Source organism: Mus musculus, chromosome 14 (genome assembly GCF_000001635.26).
Source record: "Mus musculus strain C57BL/6J chromosome 14, GRCm38.p6 C57BL/6J".
Lineage (NCBI taxonomy): Eukaryota > Metazoa > Chordata > Mammalia > Rodentia > Muridae > Mus > Mus musculus.
Genome location: NC_000080.6, coordinates 71,809,042 through 71,827,770, shown reverse-complemented (window position 1 = coordinate 71,827,770; position 18,729 = coordinate 71,809,042). Strand labels below are relative to the sequence as shown.

The following is an 18,729-nucleotide window of genomic DNA, read 5'->3' as shown; positions in this document are numbered from 1 at the left end:
CTCTTCTCTCCCTACATACAACTTTTCTTCTTTGATCTCCATGTTCCTCCTTAGAGGAATAATCTTAGTCAGGCATTCTCACAGATCCAACATTTGTCCTTAGAAACCATGGTTCTGCTTCCTATCCAATAAAAAGCTGCTGGGCATCTCTCCCTATATTAGGAAGTCCAGAGAGCTCTCCTACTGCCCCTGTCTCTGCACTATGCCCGTAACTTTCTGATTACACCATTCTTTCCAATTCTCAGTTACATGGGAGGTCATATCTGCCCCTGCATGTGGAGATATCTCTGCTGGGCCTTTGAGCTCCTCAATGTGCAGTTGAAGAGCAAGTTACTTCATCCATACCCTTTCTTAGAATCCCCAATTATTGGAAGAAGAACTGGACAGAACTTATTATCAATCACCCAACCTGGGCAAGAAAATACAGTCTTCTCTTTTGCACTACTATCCTGTCCCTATGATGTGAACATGTGAGGTAGAATCAGAATTCAAGACACTTGAGACCACTATCAGTTAGAAGAGCCACCTTGTTCTCCCAAACAAAGAAACTATAATTTGCCTTTTCACCCCCAATTTTTCCCTGCCTAAAGAACTTCTTAAACCCTGGGTTTCTTCGCACTTGACTTTAAAGCAACCCTTTCCAATTCTATAGAGCTTTTAACTTTTCAAAGCATTTTCATACCTTTAATCTCATCTGATCCTAACAATATCCCTGTGAGGTAGATAGAGCAGATGTTATTAAGCTCATTTGATTAATGAGCAAAAAAGACCCAGCAAGATGAGTGTCTTGCTCTATATCCCTTGAGAAGGAGGGAGTCCTTGTCATCTTGACTCTCTGGTCAGGAATATTTTCATCATTCTGGGACCTAAGAGACTAAGTAATCTTTTCAAGCTCTCCTGTGTCCTGACTCTATCCATCAGGAGAAGGAAGGGAGAGGGGGAATATGGGTGAAGATGCAGTAAGGAAGGAGGTCCAGAAGGGGAAAATGTTTATAGGTCTAACATATCGATGACTGCTCATTAGCGGGGAAGAGGTCAGGGCACCTGCCGATAATGATGTCTGCATTATGGTACTTAATGGAAATGGTGCAAGGGCTGCCCCATCAAAAGCTAATCTGCCCGAGAGACACCCAGGCCCAGCACAGCAAGAATGTGATCCCTGCTGGGGCCAGCTACTGGAACTGAATCCAAAGCCATTAGTATCTGAAGGCTGGGCTGTATATGCAGTGGGTCCTGCTGATTCAGACAGTGAAGAGACTTTAGCTATTAGTGGAACTAGGAAAGTACTGAAGAAGCAGCTATAAGACTAGATGTTTAGCCAATGTGCCTGTAAAGAAAGGCTAAGGATGAAGACACAGATATCCTCTTTGCATCAGTTGAATGGGGATATGGGGCTGATGCTTCAGTCGGGCCTCAAAAGCACTTTGTTTTTCTCCATAATCTACCCTAAGCATAGCCAGGTTCAGGCCTTATTCAGGATGCCATGGTATTCTGTTTGCAAATCCCCCAACTAGGTATTGCCTGAGTTTAAAATGGATGTGTGAACTGCCAGGCTGTGTTGTGCTGATAGCAACACATCTGGTATCTATGGCTGGAACTAGACGTGAAGGCTCCTGTGGTACCTTGTTATATTCTACTGTAGAATGAGAATTGGGGCATTTAGGGGATATCTGTACAAGCCAGCTCTATAACCATGCATACTTTAAATCATAGATGTTAACAGCTGGTAATTTGATAATAGTAAGATCTTGGTTTTTCCCTGTAGAAACTCAAGTTGAAATTTAAAACCTATTGTGAGATATTAAAAGGATGAGGTCTTGGGGAGGTGGTTAAGTCAATAAGGTTGGACTTCTATGCTTGAACACTGATGTCTTTATAAGGAGGAGTGATACCAAAGCATCATACATGTTTCTTTGCTTGTTGTCATAACATACTCTACACCGCCTAGATACTTTGTCACAAGGCCCTCACCAGACGTGGCATTATGAGTTTGAACCACAAATGTGGATCACACACAATAAATCCATATCTAAGGAGACTTCAGCTTACACAGAATGCCAGGATCTGAGTGTACATATCTGCAGGATGCTGTCCCACTAGAATATGAAAACTAATGTGTAGTGTAACTCCTCTCTCTCTCTCTCTCTCTCTCTCTCTCTCTCTCTCTCTCTCTCTGTGTGTGTGTGTGTGTGTGTGTGTGTGTGTGTGTGTGTGTGTCTTTCTTTTTGTCCACCTCCTCCTCCTTTCTGTTGTTGATACAGAGTAACCCTGGCTGGTCTGAAGGAACTCACTATGTCGGTTTAGCTAGTTTCAGTCTCAAAAAAGATTTGCCTGATTCAGCCTTCTGGGTGCTAAGGGTTTGTGCCACCAGTATGGACATGCAAATGATTGTTTTTGTTTCAGCTACTTTGCTTGTAAGAAACCAGAATTGTCTCAGAGAACAAATTGAAAGCCCTGACCCAGGCTAATGTTTTATGTGTGTCTGAATTTTTACTTTTATTAAGTGTATATCCATGTATATGTATTATAAGTGTAATGGGATCTATATCTTCCTTCTTATGGAAGAGAAGACCCTAATTCACAATGTAGCTCATTTTTGGATGCAGATGACGACTCAGTAGCTAGTCATCACCTAAGTCACCTACGACCTGCTGAGCATAGCTGGCTGATTCTGAAGTGTATATGGCAAAGAAAAAGATCCCAACCTTCTCTGGTACTGAGACACCAGGGGTGTCTTTTCCCTCAGGTTTCCCCATCAATGAATCACTTACATCCCCTTCCAGCCCCAGCCCCAGCCTCAGCCCCAGGGCTCTCACCTGCAACATGGAGACAGCCACAGAGGCCCCAGCATTTGAGAGAAGCATGGACTGCTCTAATTTACTGAGTCTCCTGGCTTATTGAAACAAACAAGAAAGGAAAAGAAAAGAGGAGAGGAGAGGAGAGGAGAGGAGAGGAGAGGAGAGGAGAGGAGAGGAGAGGAGAGGAGAGGAGAGGAGAGGAGAGGAGAGGAGAGGAGAGGAGAAAGAGAAGAGAAGAGAAGAGAAGAGAAGAGAAGAGAAGAGAAGAGAAGAGAAGAGAAGAGAAGAGAAGAGAAGAGAAGAGAAGAGAAGAGGCCAAACCAATTTTGTCTAAAATGCAATCACAGTTTCAAAGTCTACACTTAAAGAGTGTGGTGGCTAGTCTTGGTTGTAACTTAACCACATCTGCAATTAACTATCTATGACCCCACAAAATGAGAAGCACACCTGTAAGAGATTTTTGCTTAATTTAAAGTGGGAAGATCCACATCTAATCTGAATCTTTGAGGTGGGAAGACATGCCTTTAGTCCATATCGTTTGAAGTGAGAAGACCTACCTCTAATTTGGGCCACACCTTCTGTAGGAAACCTATATAAGGACATGGGAGAAGGTAGATTTTTCTCTTTGTCTTCTTGCTCTTATCTCGCTAGCAAGCCCATTTCTTTGGTGACATTTATGTACACTTCTAGGGGATTTCAGTAGATACTAAAGGCTAGGTGAGACATCCACCTTTGTGGACTGAAGAACTACTGATTTCTTGGACCGTCCAATAGACATCCACTGTTGGCTTAAATGGATTACAGCCTGCAAGTCATTAAGTCATTCTAATAAAACCCCTTCTCGCCTTTCTCGCCCCCCCTCTCTATGTGTATATATATATATATATATATATATATATATATATATATATATATATAAAATCTTCAGTCTTTAGAATGAATCACAAACAGAGAGAGAGAGAGAGAGAGAGAGAGAGAGATTCATTCGGTTACTCTATAGCACCCTACAAAGGGCTAATACTTTGAGTATATACAGATGCACGGGTGTGACAACTTTTTATAAAGGTGAGGGCAGATAAAAAGGCCCTTCTCTCCATTCAAGTCCTGTCTCTCCATGCCCTCTCTTGCCAACTGATCTTATGAGAAAATGTTCATAAAGTGCCTGGCATGACATAGAGATGTAGGCACTCAATAAACAGTAGCTATTATCTTGATGATGATGTATAGACATGTCTGAAGTTCAGTGAGACCTTGTGAATATCTCCAGATCACTCTGGAGAGTGAAGTATGGACGGTTTGCAGACTCCCTCTTCCAGGTGTAGCCCCCTCCTCTAGTAGCCATCCTTTCCTCACTTGCTGTATTGACACCATTAAGTATCCTTAAGCTTTACCTCCTGGGTGGGAGTTTCCAGCTTGCTGGGCTGGCAAGCCAGCCCCTACCTCCCACCCCCAAAGGAGGTCAATTTCAGGCTTTCCGAAAATACATGAAGTTTCCTCTGTTCCTTGGCATTTATTTACTGCAGATTATTTATTGTGGAAATATGAGATGGATGGTTATGGAGGGAGAAAGCAAACAAACTTACCTTCCTCACTTCCCTTAACATGTCTGAGTTCCTATGTGCACGCGCTGAAATGTCTATAATTTACTCTTCAGTTTTTACAATGTTTATAGCTTTTATGTCATTTGAAGGTTATTTATAACAATTATATAAGGAAGCAAAGTGCCATAAACTGAAGTAATTTACTGTAAAATATCTGAAATGCTAAAAAATCAAATGGTGCATTACTGTGGTACTAGGGCTGTTCTTGGAAAAATGAAAGGAGGGGCTCTAAAATATAGCCTCTCCACATCAGCCAGTCTGTTACATCATTTTGCAGAGATTTATAAACTCAAGAGCACCTGGCAAGTATTAATTTAATTGTGTTGAAGGAGAGGTTGGTCCTGGAAGACGCAATTTCTTGTCACAGCATCCATGGGCATATGTGGATGATGCTGAAGGAAGCCAAACACAGAACATGAATTGGACCACAAGCTTCAGCTCTTGTCTGTGAATTCTGAGACCAGGACAGCACACTGCTCACAGCAGGGAGATAATCTGGACAAAGCCCGTCTAAACCTAATTTTTCCAGATCCAGAAAGCCCAATGTACTGCTTACTTCTCTGTTGGCCTTTTTGTTGTGATAAAATACCATGATTAAAAGCAACTTAGGGGTGTAAGGATTTGTTTTAGCTTATACTTGCCCGGGAAGTCCATGAGGGTGGGAAAGGCATGGTGGTGGTCAGGGAAAGCATGCTAGCCAGAGTAGTTGTTTAGCTCATGATGTTTCATACAGAAAGCTGAGAAATGGAACAGGAGATAGAACCAGGTTAAAAAGTCTCAAATCTGACCCCAGCAATATACATCTTCCAGCAATGAGTTCCCTCCTAAAGGTACCATAACTTCCACAAACAGCACAAGCATTTGGGGAACAAGTGTCTTTGGGGAAAAAATGTCCACTCAACCATAACAGCATCTCAAGGTCTTAAAATCAGCCAGACAGTAATATGTGATAGGGTAAGCAAGACCCTCCCCTGTCTCCAGAAAGGTTCTTCTTACAAGCACCTTGTTCCATCCATCTCCCCATCCATTAATTCAGTGAATGGTGAATACTTAAATAAATAGGTATAAGAGATGGGCTATTGTCTCAGCCCAATTGTGGTGCAGAACTTACAGGAGTGGCCAACCAATGTGTGAACTAATTTGAGGCCCACACTAGAGAGAGCCCATGCCGGACACTGCCTGGATGACTAGGAACCAGAGTCTGGATATCCCAGAGACCTAGGGTAGAACCGAACATGACTGGCCAACAAACAGACAAACAAACAAACAAACAAAATGATTCCTAACAATATTCTCCTATACTCATAGATCAGTGTCATCATCAGAAAGGCAGCTGATGGGAGTGGGTGCATAGATTCACTTTAAACATTAGGCAGAAAGAAAGTTTAAATTGGAGGTTTCTATTGGGTCTCTCTCCTTGGAGCTCCAGGTAACCTTGCAAAACAGGGGAAGGAGGAATTGTGGAAGTCAGGGCAGTGCACTGCTAGAGCACCACTGTGAAAGCAAAGCCCTTGGGATCAACTAAGCAGGTCTCATAGGGGCCCAGAGACAGAATTGACAGTAGCAGAGCCTACATGAGTCTCTGCTATGTCCTCTGCATATATGTATGGTTGTTAGGTTTGTGTTTTTGCGGGATTCCTGACTTTGACTCTTTTGCCTGCTCTTGGGACCCTTTTCTTCCTACTGGGTTGCCTTGCCCAGCTTTGATGTGAGGGTTTGTTCTTGGTGTCACTCTATCATTTTGTACCATATTCAGTTGATGTCCCTAAGAGACCCCCTCTTTTCTGGGGAGATGGGAGGATGGGGTGGACAGAAGACTGGATCTTGGGGAGAGAGGAGGTGGGAAGGTGAATGGAAGGGAAAGCTATGGTCATTTAAAAAATGATATGTATTATTGAGCAAGACAGCAGTAGCTCTCCTGAAACTCTAAATTGCAAAGTGTTAATACTAAGAATCATGGCTATGTACTCTTTGTAAAGCTGATAATACAAAGGATTCCAGGCTGCATATGAGATGGGCTTCTTTGCTATCCCACCCAAATGGTTCACATTTTGAGGTGAGAACACAGATGGAAGGTTTCTTTTCAGAATGTGATAGGAGGGCTATCTCTCTGAGCACGTGACCGAGGCTCAGAGTTGGTGAGCCAGGACCAAGTCACAGCTATCTTCCATGTCATAGATTTCAGTTAGAAGAGGAAAACAGAGTTATTGCAAGGTCTAAGCATGCAAATCTCTGCTGAAAGTAAAAGCTGCCTTGTAATTCATCAAGCAAAAATAGCCACATGCAACTAACAGATTTCAGGTCATCACCTCCATAGAAACTAGGGCATGTAGATTTTAGGAATCTTTTATAATACCAGACTTCTCAGTGAAGTTGTACATAGGTATAAATGCAGGGATTGTCTTTTTAGCTCAAACAAATAAAATAAAGAAGGTCAGAATTCAGGTTATTTTGACATTTGCCTACCAGTTGGCATTTAGTAAATCATGAAGAAGAAAGACAGGGCTTCCATCACCACATCTCTCCCTTCATCATGTGCCATGGTTTCTTCCAAATTCAAATCCTCCATCATCATTCAAGTCCTCCATGCATTCTGTGAGAGTCACTCTATCACTTTTCTATAGTACATCTCGCTCATGTGCTTTAAATATTCTTTGTTGAAAATAATCCTTATTTGACAAAGCACATGTATTCAAGCAATAATACATGGTGAATAAGTGCATTGATGGATTATAAAAAGTTTACATGGCTCTCTGTTCCTCCCTGTACCAGAGACAGCCACATCTTCTCATGCAGTGCTATCCTTGTTCCACAGAAATGATAGTGAAAGTTGGAGTGAAAGGAGTGACTATATTGGGTGCCTGGTTACTAGGGATGCCTTTTTTCTGCATCTGGCAAAGTGGAGATTGTTGCCATCAATGACCCCTTCATTGACCTCAACTACATGGTCTCCAGTATAATTTTACCCATGGCAATTTTAATGGCATAGTCAAAGCGTGTCATCAATGAGAAGCCCATCACTCATCAAGGAGGGAGCAAAATCCTGCTAACATCAAATAGGGTGATGCTGATGCTGAGTAGGACATGTTGTCTAATGGCATCTTCACCACCATGGAGAAGTCTGGAGCCCACCTGAAGGGTGGGGCCAAAAGGGATATCATCTCCTCCCCTTCTGTTGATGCCCCCATGTTTTTGATGGGTATGAAGCACAAGAATATGACAACCTGCTCAAGATTGTCAGCAATGCATCGTGCACTACCAATTGCTTAGGCTCCTGGCTAAGAACAATCATGACAACTTTGGCATTGTGGAAGAACTCATGACCATGGTCCATGTCAGTAGTGCTACTCAGAAGACTGTGGATGGCCCCTCTGGAAAGATGTGGTGTGATGGCCATGGAGCTGCCCAGAACATCATCCCTGCATCCACTGGTGCTGCCAAACCTATGGGCAAGGTCATCCCAGAGCTGAACAAGAAGCTCACTGGCATGACCTTCCATGTTCCTACCCTCACTGTATTTGTCATGGATATGACACACCACTTGGTGAATCCTGCCGAGTATTATGATATCAAGAAGGTGGTGAAGCAGAAACCGAAGGGCCCACTAAAGGGCATCCTGGCCTACACTGAAGACCAGGTTGTCTCCTGTGACTTTAACACTAATTACTATTCTTCCACCTTTAATGCTGGGGCTGGCATTGCTTTCAATGACAACTTTGTAAAGCTCATTTCCTGATATGACAACGAATATGGTTATAGCAACAGGGTGCTAGATCTCATGGCCTACATGGTCTCCAAGGAGTAACAAACCCTGACCACCCACCTCAACAAGGACACTGAGAGCAGAAGAGAGGCCCTCTGTTGCTGAGGAGTCCCTGTCCCAACTCAGCCCCCAACATTGAGCATCTCCCTCACAGTTTCCACCCCTGGCCCCCATAGTTATGGGAGGGGCCTAGGGGGCCCTATTCTCTTGAATACCATCAATAAAGTTTGCTGCATCTACAAAACAAAGTTACATAAAGAACAGAGAATCCTGGCATTGTATAAGCCCATACTGCTCCCTCGGCCTGACTAGCCCACCTCCATTGCAGAAAGCCACACTATCATATCTGTATGTTACAGTCCCTTCTGTTTGGTTTTATTAATTCTCTGCTATGTTTAAAAGTTCACCATTTCTGTTGCTTGCAGTTGTACTGCAGTCCATTCATTTTATCACCATATAGTATTTTATTACAAAATTATACCAAACTATATTCTAGTGATGGACTGCAGCTTATTCAGATTGTTTCTGACTGTCATAATAAGTAATGTAACTATAGGCATGTTGCATGTTTTCTGGTACATATACATGTCTCTGATTGGTATATACACACCAAGGATTGGGTTAACTGACCCATAGTATGAGTCTTCTTTGTGTCATACTGACAAATGGTTTGTATACCCAAGTGCATTTCTCTGACTTTTAATTCTACCAGTTCTAGGAAAGACTTGGGAAAAACTGAACAACTTTATTATTCCTTAATATTGTCAATACACTGCATTTTCTCATTGTGAGGAGAATGTATTATTATCCTCTTGTACTTATAATTGCTTTTTTTATAAGTCAAAGTTTTTAGACATAATTTGTGCAAATTCAATGTCTATTTTAGATACAGGGTATATATACCCAGCTAAGATAGAGAACATCTCAGCATATCAGAAATGTAGAAATGTTTCATTTTTTCCTTTGTAGTTAGAATGGCCACTGGTCTGATTTTCATCATTCATTCTGAAAGGTTTGCTCTTTCAGAATTTCATAAAACTTCAATCATACTACACACATCTTAGGGCCTCCTGGCAGAACTCAATGTGCTATTTTTGAGAGTCTCCTATGTTTTTCTTATATGTATGTGTAGTTGACTTCTCTGGAGAAAAGAAACCTATTTATGATCCATATATCATCACATTTGTCTCTTGGTCCTGAAAAATGTTTGGGTTGTTTCTTATTTGAATCTAATATGAATTAAATTAGTATAAGACTTTGTATTAAGATATCTCCATCTGTCCCTCCCAGCTCCACCTCACGTGTGTGTGTGTGTGTGTGTGTGTGTGTGTGTGTGTGTATGTATGTATGTATGTATGTATGTATGTATGTATGTATCTGGGTATCTGGGTATGCATGTGTCTCTGTAAGTGACATGTGCCAATGAGCATGTTGAAAACAGAAAACAAACTTAACTGTTGGTCCTTAAACATAATCAACCTTGCTTTTGGGAGACAATGGCCCTCTCCAGCCTGAACTTCCCAAGTAGTCTAGACTGGATGGCTAGCAAGCCCCAGGTTTCTGCCAAATATGTACCATCAAGACCAGCTACTTTTGTTTTTTAACATTAATCTGAGAATTAACTCAATGTCTTTAAGCTTGTAAGGGAAGCACCTTACTGAATGAACTGTGTGTGTACCCCAAGTATGGTTTGAATTAACATACTGTGTTCTTTATCCTACACAAATACATTAAAGTAGAATAAGTGAGTTATAGGATACCTACATGTGTACCTTAGTAAAGACTGAAAGCCATTTCCAAAGCAAAACGTATCACTTACTATTTCTCACCATGGGTGGGAATTTTAGTTATTCCTCACTTTTCTCAATACTTAATATTGTAATCTTTAACAGTTTAGTGACTATGAAGACATATCTATGTGTTTTGTTTCATGGTTTTTTTCTTAAGTTTTCTTTTGTGGATTCATACATGAGAACTATATATCATGGCTTCCCCTCCAACATCTCATGTGTCCCCCTACCCCATTTCAAATTCACAAGCTTTCTTTTAATTATTACTATAACACACAGACACATATATGTGTATAGGTAAGCCTGTTGAGTCAATTGAGAGTTGTTTGTATGTATATATGTTTAAGGCTAGGGTCTGCAGAATCTATCAGGGAGCTGGTCCCTGGGGAAGAAACTGCCAATAGCTCTTTATAAGGGGATGGGGCATTGTGAGATTTCCCTCACCTACTTGGCTTGTCAATTGGTGTTGTCATTATTCAGGTCTTGTTTAGGTGACCATGGGTGCAGCTCCTCTGTTAAATATAGAAAATTCAACCTTACAGAAGTTATCCTTGTTCTCTGACTCTTATAAATCTACCATTTTCCCCTAAACTTTGTGTGTAAGAGTTGTGTCACAGTTATATCAACTGGGGCTGGAAACTCCAAAGACTTGTTTTTTGCATTTTGAACAGTTGTGGAATTCTGTAATGGTCTTGGTCTGCTGTAAAGAGAAGTGTTTTGTTTTTGTTTATTTTGTTTTGTATGATGCAGGGCAAGTGCTCCACTTATCTGTGGGCATAAGGATAAATATTTTGAATGCAGTTAGGAATTTGGAAAGTGTGAGATCCAGAAGCTCACCAGCTGTGCAATTGGTCGAATTTGTAGTACAAGACATGGATTCCCTATTGAACTGGTCTTAAGTCCAAATTATGTGGTTTTTGATTACTCCCAAGACCCAAGTGCCACTGGTGCACCCTTGGGGATAGCTTGTGGTTCCAGGCCTTGTAGATGAGTTAGAATTATTGAATACATTTCTTCCTTGGAAACTTGCATGGTATCTTTCTGATGCTATGAAATCTAGTCCTCAAGAAGGATGCTTCCAGGTCAATTTAAACTCAGTCCCTCCTCCAGGTTTCTGAAGTGTGTGGTATCTTCAGCAACTCATAAAAGTTTGATCACACTACACAAATCTTACGGAGTAGTGGTGGACCTTGGTGTGCTGTTTTTGAGTCTCCTATGTTGTTCTTGGATGGATGTGTAGATGACTCTCTGCAATGAAGAAAAGAAGCCTGTGTATGATCTATAGATCACCACATTTGTCCCTTAGTCCTGAAAATCTGTTTGGGTTGTTTTTCATTTGGTGCTAATATGAATAAAGTGAGTATAAGCCTGTGTGTTTAGGACCCCCACCCCCACCGTGTATGCATTGAAGAGTACAAGGGTGTTTCCTTCCGGTTCTGAGTTTCCTACAGTTATCTTTCTCTCCATTCTCACTTCCCCCTTCCTAGTCCCCATGTTTTTTTTACCCTGCTCTAGGGCTTCCCTGACAATGGTCCTATTGTAGCTTCCCATTTTCTATGGCTGCTTCAGGTCATATGTTAACATCTAAAGATTCAGAGCTAGGATCCACCAAGTCAGAGAGAACATGCAAGCTTAGTTGTCCTTGGTGTGGGTTACTTCACTCAGTATAGGCTTTTCTAATTCTACCCATTTGCAAACCTACATGATTCCGTTTCATTTTTCTTGATGTTAGTTTGTTAGATATCGTTCCAATATACTCATTGCTTGTGTAGATATGGTGTCCTGGTAGGTGCCTGTTGTGTCTCATTTGGGTTTTTGAACTTTATGCTGTCAATCATTTAATGTGATAAATATTAGGGATTATTTATGTATTACAGATTCTTTGTTGACTCGTTATTACAAACAGTTTCTAAAAGCCTTCTTTCAACAGACAAATCCCACTGAAACCAAGTTCACGCTGAGTCACCTCCACTGAAGTTAATGTTTGAAATCAATTCTGTTCTTTAGTGGTGGAATTGAACTGTAGGATTTATTGAGCAATGAAGAAGGGGGAGAAGAAGAAGTAACAGAACTGGGTAGAACAATATATTTCAGATTGAGAAACAAAGCAAAGCAAAACAAAACAAAGCAGCTGACCTGTTGCTCTGGAAGATGACGTTTTGGGGATGGTCACAGCAGCATGACCCACATACCCAGTGGGTCATGGTGGCAGATAGCAGGAGAGCTGTGGTTGAGTGTGGATTGGAGATGAATTAGTGCAGATACTGATACAAAATAAAACCTGTCATTGGTTGTGAAGTGGTAAATTGTGTGTCTGTGACAAACCCAGAAAGAACTTAAAACTTGAAAATTCAGAAGCCTGGAACGTAGTCTCATCCTCCTCATTTTGAAAAGGACAACTTTTACATCAGAATAAAATGAATCACACAGTGCCACAAAATCACATCTATATTAGGAAAACTATTGTAGTTTGCTCTGGGTCTGATTAAGAAAGGGGGGGGGGGGAGGGAGGGAGGAGAGAGAGAGACAGAGAGACAGAGAGACAGAGAGACAGAGAGACAGAGAGAGAAAGACAGAGAGAAAGAAAGAAAGAAAGAAAGAAAGAAAGAAAGAAAGAAAGAAAAGAAAAGAAAGAAAGAGGGCGGAGAGAGGGAGGGAGGGAGGAAGGAGAGAGAGAAACAAAGAAAGAAAGAAAGAAAGAAAGAAAGAAAGAAAGAAAGAAAGAAAGAAAGAAAGAAAAGAAAGAAAGAGAGGGGGAGAGAGGGAGGGAGAGAGGAAGGAGAGAGAGAGACAAAGAAAGAAAGAAAGAAAGAAAGAAAGAAAGAAAGAAAGAAAGAAAGAAAGAAAGAAAGAAAGAAAGAAAGAAAGGAATATGTGTAGATGTGTGCTTAGCATCCTGGTGGACAATGCACAATGCATGATATTCATCAGGGAACTGTAATGCCCAGTCTTGTCTTCAAGGAAGTTTCCATTTAAATGGGAGGTAATATATTTCCTCAGAAAGGTTTGAGAACAATGCAAGGACCCCCTTTTGGGTGTAAATGAACTTGGTATAGAGAACCTTGCCAATGTTGCACTTTCAGGGGTTGGACAAAGTGATGAGAGGTTTGCACATCAGGGTCTTTACCCATCAGTTAGTTTCAAATCTAAGCACATTACTCCCTTTCAGAGGTTGAAATATATATTAGCTTTCTGCTTCCCCATGTTCTCAAAGACCCGCGCTAGATGTGGGAGTTGTAGGTACTTCAGCAGGAGTAAGAGCTCAATAAACATTTGCCCATTGATGGATGGACTGAGTTGAGAATAGCAGTGGAGAAAAAACCTGCACTAAGCTTCAACCATTCCCCAGAGCTGGGAGTGTAGGAGCCTCTGTTCCGTAATTTGCAGGAGACAAGGATCTGCTGAGGCAGGTCATTTTTCAAGGGGCATCAATGTCACAGGTCAGCACTCAGTGGATATACCTGGTAATGCTAGAAGGATTGCAAGATGAGCAAAAATACTCTTCTAAAGAATAAGCAATAAAAGCAGATATTTGTATAGTGTCTCATTTATTATCATCATGATAAGTGTTGCTTATAGAGCAAATTCTGATCTAGGCAGAGTTCTAAGATGATTTACAATTAGCAAAATGAATTCATAAATACTCATTCTACAAATGCTCTGTGTTTTTACCCAGGATAAATAATAACACATAATGGTTAAATAGAGGAAATAAGCCATTTATATAATGTGTGGGAGTGTGAAATGTGAAGACAAATAAGGCTATGTCTCAATACTAAGAGGCCTTTATTTTCTCAGTTTATCCCATTTTATACTAGTTGACCTGAGGAATGAGTAAATGTGCATTGTCACTTCCAAGAGCAAAAAGAGAAACTGAGGCTCATAATGTTTAAGAACAAATTTATGTAAAGATTGGAGTCATCTCAGGCTTCTAACCTCTAAACAGCCTCCCTCTAATCCTGGGATTAGAGACATGAGCAACCACTAGCTACAGATTTTTTTTCTTTAAGTTTGTTTCTTATGCTATTTTACTCTAATGATGTAAAACTAATACAGACCAAACCAACCAAGTAGCTAGCACCAAAGCAGCACTGGGCAGGGGCTACCATGTTGCAGGTGGGGCTGCATGGCATTGAAGTGCCAAGCAAGAGTTAGCATCTCAACCTCATTACATTCTGTGACTTTCGGGAAAAACATTGTTATTCCATCTCCACTATCATGAGGCTAAGAGTTTCTAAGTGTTAGTGTATTCAAGCATTTATAAATGCTAAAGCTCTTGGGCATTGAAAGGATAATGGCAGGCATTGCACAAGATACCATTTGCAGAGATGATCCTAAGTAGATGACTCAGCATTCTGCCTGTCAAGGGCACCTGGGACCAGACACACATCGAAGAAAATGAGCTGCTGTGGGACAGGCTCTTTGGAAAGCAGTATGCCCAGTAGCAACTCTCATTCCTAAAGACAGTAGCTGTTGCCCCACTAAGAACTTCGGCCCCTGGTTCAGCAAGACTGATCATGGCTGAGAAGCAAACACCCTCCACCACAAAAGTGAAACCACTGATGGCTTAGCTTCTAAATGTCTTCAGAGAGGCAAGAAGGCAAAGCCATCCAGTGATTACACAAGGTGAGAATGAAAGCTGAAGGACTCTATCTAACCTTCTGCCTCATTGAAGGATGCTGACCAGAGACCACAGTTTATCTCTGTCACATAAAACATGTTATAGTATCTTTGCAGGCACTTGAGACTGAGTATATGAGCTTTGTTCTTCTCTGTGTGTATAAGGGGCTATCAAATCAACCTTCTAAAATTAAAAGGGGATATATACATATATGTGTGTCTGTGTATTTGTACATATACACATATATAAATATATTAAATTATATAAAACAATATGTAAATATTTTATTAAATATATGTATATATAAAGGTAGACCTACAAAGGTCTACCACTCATGTTTTAGATAGAAATGGGAGGAAAAGGAAGGAAAGAGGAAGCAAGATTCCTACCTTAGGATCCCATGCCTTGCTTCTAGGACACCCAGTCCTGCTATGAGGAAATGTACATTTGTCTCTAGTGAAGGAACTAGTGAAAGCTCCTTCTTCTGTAAACAAAGACATTTGGCTCTACTCTTGAGCTTTTTCTCACCTTTAAGACTGCTGCATGCATGGTCATCTGTGCCTGTTCAGAAAACACCCCCCGTCTGTGTAATGGGAAGCAACCAAATCCAGGGAAGCAATGGTCAGTCAGGAAAAGCCTGCCTCACAGTTTTGGTTCTGCTCTGTGGGAGTATGGGCACAAAACCCCTACACCACCCTACTCCTGGTCTCCTTGGAGTCTCAGATTCTCAACTTTTCAAATGAGGGAGGTTGGTCCAGTGACCTTTAAGGGCCCTCTGTCTTTAAAATTGTGTGGTTTTTAAAACACCAAGTAAAATGCCAGCATTTGATAAATTCATCAAAAAGAAAAACTACAATTCATTATTAGACACAGAATTGGAGGGGAACCAGCCACAGAGCCCTTGCTTGCAGAGTCAGTCTCTCTATTCACTTTCCATTTGTTGCTCTGACCTTTGTGCCATTGCTAGCTTCCTTGTTTTGGAGGAGACAACTGACCTGTTGCTACACAGGGATCAGAAAACAAGGGTACCAAAGCACTAGGACCAAGCCTCATTTTCCTTAGAAACTGCAAGAGATTGAAGGAAAATGTAGCAATCCTTCCTTACTGACTTCTGAATGGAGGACTAGACCACATACACCTCTGAGATGCAGAGTATGAAAGGAAGAGGCTAGCCTGACAGTGGTGGTGCGTGCCTTTAATCCCAGCACTTAGGAGGCAGAGGCAGGTGGATTTCTGAGTTTGAGGCCAGCCTGGTCTACAGAATGAGTTCTGGGACAGCCAGGGCCACACAGAGAAACCCTGACTTGGAGAGAGAGAGAGGGAGGGAGAGAGAGAGAGAGGGGGGGGGGGGAGGGAGGGAGGAAGGGAGGGGGAGGGAGGAAGGGAGGGGGAGGGAGGGAGAGAGAGAGGGGGGAGAGAGAGAGAGAGGGAGGGAGGGAGAGAGAGAGAGAGAGAGAGAGAGAGAGAGAGAGAGAGAGAAGAGGTTCTGCTATGCACACGGAGAGGGCTCTTCTCCTTTGTCTTTGATGGGAAAGCCTTGAACAAGTCACATATTCCCTTACAGAACCCTCATTTCTATTTCTGCAGTGCAGACATGTACCTAGGGTTTCTGCCTTCTTCAATAGCACTACTATGCATGCTTTCAATTCCTTGGGGGCTAAAACATCATGCTAACACCAGGTCTCACCGCCACCAGTGAGAACATAGATATAGCTGAGGCTTTGACTAACCTGCACTCAAGTTGGTACCTCCACAGTGGCACAGATTGCATATTGTCAGAACACCCTGCACCTGGCACTGCCTGAAGTGAAGCTGAGGATTCTTGGCCACAAGGCTGCCTTCGGGACAGAGGCTGAGCTCAGAACTCCTGGAGGAAAGGCTTACTAGACAATATCACTGGCAATATTCCTCACTAGACAGTATCACTATACAATATCTATTTAGCAATGGCACGCAGTTGCTAGAGTGGTTGAACTTCACACACGGATTTTTTTTTTCCTTTGCAGCTCAGTGAAGAGAAACAGTCAAGGCAGGTCAGGTTAGTATATTGGGGTGTAACAGAAAATAGACATTTGTCCTATGGCCCTCTTTGCCTCTCCTTACACTGCAGGTATCATCCCAAGAGTCTCAGTTTGTCCCAAGAGGTACCCAACTCTTACTTGGGCATTGGTGACCTGCCTCCCCAGGGATGAAGCTCCACTAAAACCAGGAATATCTTTGCTTTTCCAAGTTCATACCTTCTATCTGATGCAAACATACACATTTTACCCTGGGGTTCATGCAAATCAGCACATCTAGGGATGCTCTGAAAATGCTCAAACTCTAGGCATCCAGGCCACCATTTTGAACTGTAGCTTAGTGGCCCACACTGAAGTCAGATAAACTAGTCAGTCCAGAACGAGCCTTTATGTAAGAGATTCTGGTAGCTCTGGGAAATGACACAAAGGATGACCGCCCCGACTGTGAGGATCTGGTAGGCTGCCTTTCCTTGCTGGTGTCCGCTAGCCTGCTGGTTTCTATCTGTGGTTTCATTTTAGACTCAGTGTTCATGAGCACCTCTGGATGACCAGTGACCATTTCACATCACTAAGATAAATGATGAACCCGGCATGCAGGCTGGTAATCACCACTCCCAAGCAGTGGAGTGCTGCAAGAACACAGGATACAGGATGCTTAGAGATCAGGACAGTGCCCACCAGGCAGTAACTACTGTTCTGAAAGCCCCAGGGCCAGTGTCTACTTTCCCATGCTCTCTCTCTCTCTCCTCTCTCTCTCTCTCTCTCTCTCTCTCTCTCTCTCTCTCTCTCTCTCTCTCTCTCTCTCTCTCTCTCTCTCTCTCATGTGAATCTATACCTCTGGCTTTCCGAGTCTCACACGCTATCTCCCAATGTATATTCTCTCTATAGAAAACCTTGTTACCCACTCACACTATGTGATGACATTCACCTTGGAAATTCCCCTATGCCTGCAAGTCTCCCAGGAGAATGGGCTACATGTATACACCATTATCTACGAAATACCAGGAGTATAGACAAAGCTGTTTGTGGAAAGTTGGAGAGATACCCTAAATCCACTGGCTAAAGAAGATATAAGGAATTGTATGTGTCTAGAAGCTTTCTTTAAACCAGAGGAAAGGGGAACTAGGGTGGAGTTTGATAATTTTTAACTGTACGAAAGGAAAAATTGGTGATTAGGCAAGGTTCACAAGGACAGAACTGAGAGGGGAATATATGTGTGTGTATTACTTTTTTCTTTTTTTATTACTTATATTTTTCATTTACATTTCCAGTGCTATCTCATAAGTCCCCCATACCCTCCCACCCCACTCCCCTACCCACCCACTCCCACTTCTTGGCCCTGGCGTTCCCCTATACTGAGGCGTATGTATTATTTTTAAGGAGGATTTATTGGAGTTCCAAAATGGCTACCTGCATGACTTTTCCTATCTAGGGAAAAGGACAACTGTGGACTATCTTTCTTCTTCATCTCTTTTCTCCTGGGCAGTTTTCACAGGTAAGCGCTCTCTGTCCCTACAAAATATTTCTCTTCACTAGCACTCTCTCACATGCTAGGCTTCTCTGAAAAAAAATTAAAATCCACACATACATGGGTGCCTTTTGTCAATCCTAGGCTAATAATCCAGCTAGTTTGACCATTTCTACCAACTATCGCACATGGCATACTCTAGAGAAGGAAAAGTCACCTTTCTCCACAATGGACGCCAGTGATTGACTGGAATGTATCTGTCAGCAGCACTATAAGGAAGAAGAGGAGGCTTGGTGGATAGTGTCTGACACTGAGATGGTGGGTCACAAAATTAGAGAGGAAAACCAGGGGGCAGTATGTTGGTGGCAGACACTCAGGCTGTTGAGGGGACAGGTAATTGAGGCTTTCAGGAGTGGGGGGTGGGAGGGTGTCACCAGCCTGGTCCCCCATGTCGAGGAGAGCTGAGGAACGGCTGTGGGAGTCACTGAGCCGCTCAGAGGGAAGTGAACTGGATTTCTATTTCTTGTTTGCACTGTTAAAATGTTCCTTTAATGTGAAAGCCTTTCTGTTAAATGGAGGGGAAAGAGAATTCTCCGACAAGTAGAGCTGTAAAACAAAGAGAACAAAAGCAGGAGGCGTCTGAAATGGGTTTGTTGCTATAGATATAGGG

General features: G+C 42.1%; 1 pseudogene; it reads left to right on the top strand.

The window, feature by feature from the left end:
* Gm9192 (predicted gene 9192) lies at positions 7,194–8,406 on the top strand (annotated as a pseudogene).